Genomic DNA, 8,552 nt, shown 5'->3' with positions numbered 1-8,552 from the left:
TATCATTCTATTCATTTGGAACACCACTTTCTCATTGACCACTCTGAGCATAAGCTGCCCCTCATAGATATCAAATATGGCCCAGCATGTACATAAAAATGGCCTCTCCAAAATTAAATGCACCTCCTTATTCACCTCTATATCCACAACAATAAAGTCTACGGGGAACACAAACTTTTCCACCCGTACTAGAATATCTTCAATGATTCTCTCAGGTAGAATGGTGGTCTGGTCGGCCAGTTGTAGGGATACTGCTATTGATTTGATCACTCCAAGTTCACCTTCTAGCGGTGGGCGCCAAACTGTTTATTTTGAAAATAGTATTAATAATTATATTTGATTTTGTGGTTCTAAAAATATGTGATTTATTTCAATACTAGTTTTTACGCAATAGATGATAAGTGTAAGTGAAGAGAATACGATATGCAAACCAATGTTGTCGCAATACTGGGCCTCGAGCTGGCTGGAACAGGGGGCCTCGAGGTCTAGTTAGGGCAGTTAGCAATGAATGTTTGATGAAGAAACAATAATATCAAAGGCCTCGAAGATAGGCTTTTGCTGGTTAATAATGGGCAATAAGTGAACAATAAATGAACAAGCAATAGATATGTAAAGTAATTGTTGAGCACGTTTAGGCAAGCAAAGCAGAGAATGTTCTATTATATTCAATATCCATCCCCCTTACAAAATGACAAGGGTCCCCTTTATATAGGAGGTGGGAATCCAAACATAGTACATGTCTAATAATAACGAGGAAATGCTATTGGTACAGCTGTATAATGGCTCAGTACGGATTTATACTATTCTTGCAGACTTGGCCAGCTCTAACCACGTGTCCTTGGGAGCTTTCCCGCCTTTCCATAATGATCATCGATTTGTACTGCTCTGAGATTGACCACAGTGAACCTTCGATATGCTCTCTCGAGGAACGCACCTCGGGGTCACACTTCAAATTCTGCTTTGAGCTTCTTGAGGTCGGGCGTGGAGTGCCATAGTAACCCCAAAGTCGAACTCCCTGATTTTGGTCGTATATAGATAGTCCCCGCATTTCTTAGAATGAAAAGATAAGAAACGATCTTGAGTTCTTGCCTCTTTGATACCCCCATTGTGACATCACCCATGTGAGATCATTAAATGATATGACAGAAAAAGTTGTATAGAGGTCTTGTCAACTCAGTTCTCGAAAAGCCCATGAACTGCTATTGGTCGCCCTTTCAACTCCTCCAATACACTTAGATGACTCTTATAAATATTATAATTCCCTATCTTTTAAACCTTTACAACATCTTCAAATCTTCAAATCTTTGTTAACTGTTTCCTGTCTTCTCCCTTCTTCTGTGTTCACTTCTTCGTCAGCTTACTTTGAAACTTTGTTATAACTATGGCCAAAACTTCTAAGACAATACCTCAAAAAGAGGAAACCCCTACCTCGTTACGCTCGTCTAAGAGCAAAATGATAGTGCCTCCTCGTATTGAGGAGTGTATTCCTAGGCCCTTCGAGACATCCTCCAATTTCAAAATTGATAAACCTTCTTCGGTACCGGGCCGATGCGAGCCCATGTCTCGGTACATTAGTCTAATAACCGACATAGAGAAAGTGAAAATAGATTGCCGCTGGGGAAGGGCGGTACAACTAGAGATCACTTCATTGGAAGAGGATATAACTACACACAAAGCTGGTTTTCTCGGCGTATATACGTATCCCTTTACCTTAGGTCCTATAGATTCTTCTTCTCCACCGATAGACCCATCGATCCTCTATTTTTGTCAATAATATCGAGCGACGCTTGGTCAAATTTATCCCTCTTTTTGGTGAATCATCTATTTGATTAGATATTTCTCGAATATGGTCAAGGGGATGTCTTTCACCCTCGATCATCTGATTAGATTGTATAGCCCTTGTCTCTATCAACAGGGCCTAGTCAAACTACATCGTCGATCCACCAAAGCATTTTTAGCCAGCATCGACGAAGATAAAGACCGGGGCTGGATGAGCCGCTTCATTCGATATAATCCCAACCAAGAAAATGCCATTCCCTGAGGAATGGAATATGAGACGTAAGTGTCCTTACACCGAGCATGTTTTATCATCTGAACGTCCTCTTTTCCTCTTTCAAACTAATTCCTTTCTTTTTTGAATTGATTCTCCTCTAGTTGTGTAGCCACCGTGTGGTTCCCCAGCGCGGCCAAGGACCTCCTGGGCTGGGTTAAACTCATAGACTCCACCTCCTCATATGACAAGCGTGTTTGGCGTGATTTGGCCAAAACTCGATGGGAGGCCAAAAATCATGGTACGCCCTCACCGTCACTTTTAAATTCCTTATAAATTGATTTTTTGGTAGTATGTCTGGTATTTTATGCTTGTGCAGTCCTCAAGGAAGCCGTTTCAATGAGACTGCCTCCTTCTGGCGAATAGGAGACCCAAAAACCCGCCAAAGATAGAAAAAGAAAGAAGGAGACGTCGGTGGAGTCCCCGAAACCAAAGAGAGCTAAGGTTCGAAAGCCTAGGGCCGATGTAATAGTCCTAACTTCGGTAGCTGCTGAGAGTCTTCGTGTTGAAGATGAAGAAGATGACGGTTGCCCACTGGTACATAGGGTGATGTTACCTCACTGAGGGCTTACGAGCTCGAATTTTCCTGATCAAGGTTTTATGAAATTGAGTTTTCGATGGCTCGATAAGCTGACTGTCGATGACAGCCCCAGAGTGTTCGAGAGTTTCTGGTCCTTGAGCCGTCTTATGAGAAAGTAGTGAATTTCTTCAAGGCACAAAGTATTTTGATAAGCAAAGAGGCTTCCTCAATTACTTGATATATGCATACATGTATTTTGCCTTTAGAGGCTCGATTATTCTACATAGACACAATTCATTTGACCGTTTAGCCCAATACAACATTCTCATATCGAGGTCCTCCTAAGCATAGTTTGATTTCTTTGAAGAGGTGACCTCCCGGGGTGATGCCTCCTAGTATTTGAGGTTGATCAAAGAGAGGCCTTGAATAATTGATGAGTTTTCCTTAGGTAGCATATGGATGTTGCCTCGTTAAAAACCTTGCCGGTAAAACCCATTTGGGATGAAAAACCCTATCTAAGGGAAAAAAAGTGCAGCACATGCTTTAAAACCCAAGGTGTTCGAGCTAAAGGATGCTTTGATTCCTCTCGATCGAACACCTGCAATAAGTTAGTATAAAACATAAATGAAAAGGGAGAGGGTTTTACCTTAGCAATGGTTGCATTTGAGCTACGATACATTTCAATTGCTTGCTATGAGGACACAGTATAGTCCTTTATTCACTCATTCAGGTGCAGCCGAGAATGTATGTTATGGTTGTTACTTGGCTGTTTGCTTGTTTTTTTGGCTTCTTTGATGTAGAGGGCGTCGATACTGGTGCCACATCGTGCACCGCGAACATCTCTCTTGATGCATGCTACTCCTCATACACTACTTTTACTCCATCCTTGGTTTGAAACATCATCATTTGGTGAAGGGTTGATGGCACTACCCTCATACTGTATATCCATGGCTTTCCAAGTAAGGCATTGTATCTCATGTCACCTTCGATGACATGAAACTTAGTATCTTGGATTGTACCAGCCACATTGACCAGGAGAATGATCTCCCCTTTAGGTGTCTCGTTCACTATGTTGAATTCATTGAGGAATCGAGAGGCGGGTACAATTTGGTCAAGCAGTCTGAGTTGCCCCACCACCCTCGACCTGATTATATTGGCCTAGCTACCTAGATCCACGAGCACATATTTAATTTGAAATTTATTCAAAAGAAAAGAAATTACCAGTGCGTCATTATGAGGTTGAGACAAGGTCTCGATGTCCTCTTCGCTGAATGTGAGAGCATCCTCTGGTATTTAACCTCGAGTTTGCTTTTCCCTGGTGATGGATATTTTCGTTCGCTTGAGAATGGGTCCCTACGGGGCGTCGACTCCTCTAATGATCAAGTAGATGACGTGATGTGGTTCTTCTGATTCGTTCTTCCTGTTCGCCTCTCTTTCCCGAAATTGGTTTTTAGCTAGGTCGCTAAGGAACTCTCGAAGGTGCCCTTCGCTGATCTGTCGGGCTACCTCTTCTTGAAGCTGTCTGGAATCCTCGGTCCTATGACCGTGAGTGCTGTGATATTTGCATACCAAGTTATGGTTCCTCTATGAAGGATCTGACAGTATGGGTTTTGGCTATCTGGTATCTTTGATTTTACCTATGGCCGATACGATGTTCGAGATATCGACGTTGAAGTTGTACTCAAATAATCGAGGTTCCTCTACCGGCCTAGTATGCCTATCGAACCCGACCCCGAGAAGCTCGAAGTAGAATTTGAAGTGTGACCCAAGGTGCATCCCTCGAGGGAGCATATCGAAGGTTCACTGTGGCTAATCTCGGAGCAGTACAAACGATAATCGTCATGGAAAGGCAAGAAAGCTCCCAAGGAAACGTGGTTAGAGCTGACCAGGTCTGCAAGAATATTACAAATTTGTACTGAGCCATTATACAGTTGTACCAATAGCATTTCCTCGTTATTATTAGACATGTACTATGTTGGGATTCCCCCTCCTATATAAAGGGGATCCTTGTCATTTTGTAAGGGGGATGAATATTGAATACAATAGAACATTCTCTGCTTTTCTTGCCTAAACGTGCTCAATAATTACTCTACAGATGTCACGACCCCAAATACCGGTCGTGATGGCACCTATCACAATACCAGGCAAGCCAACAAATCAACTAACAACGACCCATTTTCCATAAAGATTTAAGCCATTTTCTAACACAAGTATTAAATACTAAAGTGATTATAAGCGTTAAAACAACAGAAATGTGCGGAAGGTCAAAATAACAATAACTACACAGTCCCAACAATCTGGCGTCACCAGTCTAGAGCCTCTAATACAAGTCTGAATACCAAATACATCAATAGTCTAGGAAATGCGGAAAGATAATAAGATAAGAGGGAGAGAACAGGGCTGCGGACGCCATGCAGCTACCTCGAAGTCTCCGTCAAATACTGAAACAGTTGAAGGCCCTCACTCGGCTGCTCGGGCACCTAGATCTGTACACAAGGTGCAGGGAGTAACGTGAGTATGCCAACTCAGTAAGTAACTATAGTAAATAAGGACTGAAAGTAGTGACGAGCAGTTAAAAAAAATACATAACTGGATAATCAACAGAATATTAGGTCATCTTTACAGTTTAAAATCAGTTTTCGTTAAAAAATCACATTTCCAGTTTAAACATTTGGAATCAAATACTTAGCGGTATAGCAAATAGAGGCTTATTTAAAAGAAGAGTGAAATCAATGAAAACATCATAACAAGGCCTCTCGGGCAAGGAATCACTCAGAATATGGCCCCTCAGGCAGCCTCTCAGTCACTCGGCTCATTAGTATCTCATAATAATAGAAATCATAGTACCCGCTGCGGCGTGCAGCCCGATATATATATATATATATATATATATATATATATATATATATATATATATATATATATATATATATATATATATATATATATATATATATATATATATATATATATATATATATATATATATATATATATATATATATATATATATATATATATATATATATATATATATATATATATATATATATATATATATATCGCTGCGGCGCGCAGCGCGATCTAATATATATATATATCACTGCGGCGTGCAACCCGATCCATATAAGTATCGCTGCGGCGTGCAGTCCGATCCATATAAGTATCATATCCTCACTATTAGGTTCTCAACCTCTCTCAATCATTAACCTCATAGCCTCTCGGGCACATCAATAGAAATTAGGGATCTCAACCCAAACAGTCCTCACAATTAGGAGTAAAGTGATAAAACCAGTTTTAACATTTAAACAGGTAAAACATGACTGAGGATATGCTTTTAGCAAGTAAAGTGAGGAAAAACAGTCAAAATGCCACTAAGGGTTTCTATAGGTCGGCATAAGGCCCCAAACATGGCATACAGCCTATAATACAACATAAATGACTTAAATAAGGGATAATATAAGATTTTCAAATCAAATACGCGACTTAATAGTCGCTACGGGATGGACCAAGTCACAATCCCTACCGGTGCACGCCCACACGCTCGTCACCTAGCATGTGTGTCACTGCATTTATCAAAAACAAGTCAAATACCGGGGTTTTATACCCTCAGTTCCATATTTACAATGATTACTTACCTTAAACCGGTGAAAAACTACTTCGAGACGCCTTTGCCGCTCGAGTCTGCCTCCACGCGCGTCGAATCTATCCAAAATCAGAACGAGGACGTCAGAATATGCCAAAGGAACGAAGCCTCAGCGAAAACAATCGAAAAATACCAAAAAACTCGAAATTGGCCAAACCCGACCCTCAGGCCCACATCTCAAAATTCAGAAATTTTTATATCAATAGATTCTTCATCTCCCCAAGAGTTCATACATATCAAGAACACTAAAATCGGAGTCCAAATGACCCTTCAAATCCTCATTTAAAGTCTCTTAATATCAAGCCCTAATTCCTCAATTTTAGGCTTAGATTCCATAATTTTCTAGGTAGAATTCACATAATAATCGAGTTTTAAGCCCGAAAATCTTACCTCCCAACGATTCCCCTTGAGTCCCTCTTCAATCTCCTTCAAATATTTCCTAAAATGGCCAACTATGGAGGAAATGAGCCCTAAAATCATGGACAAGACGAGTTAAAAACATTCTGCCTAGGCCTTAATTTCCTTCTTCGCGAACGCGGTCAAACTCTCACGTTCGCGAAGCACAAACTTACTTTGACCAACTTTTCCTCTATGCGAATGTGACATGACCATCATGAACGCGATGCTTCCTCTACTTTACCCTTTGCGAACGCGCTCACCCTTCCGCGAACGCGATGAACACAAGACCTCGAACTCATCTGACCCAAATTCCTCTACGCGATCGCGAAGACCTTCTCGCGAACGCGATGCACCACTTCTTAGCCCTCCGCGAACGCGAAGCCCTTCTCATGAATGTGAAGGCTTAATCCTTGCCTTCCTCCACTGCCTCTTCGCGAACACGAGGCTCCACTCGCGAAAGCGAAGGGTAAAATCTCTGCAACAACTGGACAGATTTTATGCAATTTCCTAACTCCAAAAATGATCTGATAGACCACTCAAAACTCACCCGAGGCCCCTGGGACCTCAACCAAAGGCACCAACACATCCTAAAACCTTATTCAAACTTGTTCCAATCATCAAAACACCTCAAACAACATCAAATCACCCAGAACACATCGGATTCAAGCCTAAATTTCTAAAATCTTTCGAAATACGCCTTTGATCAGAAAGCCAACCAAACCACATCCGAATGATCTAAAATTTTACACACACATCCCAAATGACACAAAAAAGCTATTGCAACTCTCAGAATTCTATTCCGACCCCTATATCAAAATCTCGCCTATCAACCGAAAATCGCCAAAATCGCAACTTTGCCAATTCAAGCTTAAATCTACTACGAACCTTCAAAATTCATTCCGATCATGATCCTAAGTCATAAATCATCTCCTAAAGCTAACAAAACCATAGGAACTCACATCCGAGCCCTCTAACACATAAGTCAACATCCAGTTGACTTTTTCCAACTCAAACTTCCTTAAAAGAGACTAAGAGTCTCAAACCTTACCAAAATCATTCCGGACTCGATCCGACTAACCCGATACCACAAAACATGGATAATGAAGCATAAAGAGCGGTAACTCATGAGATGATTGACCGGGTCATCACAACAGATCTATTGCTTGTTCATTTATTGTTCACTTATTGTTCTTCATTTATTGCCCATTATTAACCACAAAAGTCTATCTTTGAGGCCTTCGATATCATTGTTTATTCATCAAATATTCATTTCTAACTGCCCTAACTTGACCTCGAGGCCCCCTGTTCCAGCCAACTCGAGGCCCAGTCTTGCGACAACATTGATTTGCATATCTTATTCACTTCACTTACACTTAACATCTATTGCTAACAACTAGTATTGAAATAAATCACATATTTTTATAACCACAAAATCAAATATAATTGTTAATATCATTTTCAAGGTAAACATAGACAGAGGCATTAGATTTATAGATGCACCATAGAGGGCCTTATCATTTTTTTCACTCCCCAACGAGCATGGTATGGTGAAGCTTCCTGGGTCCCCACACTTTTGGGATTTTTTTTGCAATATGGCAGTGCAGTGGGCATTCAGCTTGACCATTGTTGCCTCCTCTAATTTCCTATTGCTAGACAGGATTTCCATTAAGAACTATGCATAAGCAGACATCTGAGTGAGTACCTCTGTGAAGGGAATGTTCATATAATGTTGTTTGAGCATCTCCAAGAATTGCCCAAAACATTTGTCAAGTTTCTCCCGCTTCATATTTTGAGGGAATGGTAGAGCTGGCATATGTCTACTTTCTTCAATCTCCTTTTGTACCCCATTATTCTAGCTCTTTTGCTCTTTACTCTTTTTCTCTGTTGGTGTCTAAGTCTGCTTGTTAACTACCTCAGATCTAGCCTTCACCACTGGG

This window comes from Nicotiana tabacum, chromosome 3 (genome assembly GCF_000715075.1).
Source record: "Nicotiana tabacum cultivar K326 chromosome 3, ASM71507v2, whole genome shotgun sequence".
Classification (NCBI taxonomy): domain Eukaryota; kingdom Viridiplantae; phylum Streptophyta; class Magnoliopsida; order Solanales; family Solanaceae; genus Nicotiana; species Nicotiana tabacum.
This window is presented reverse-complemented; position numbering follows the sequence as displayed.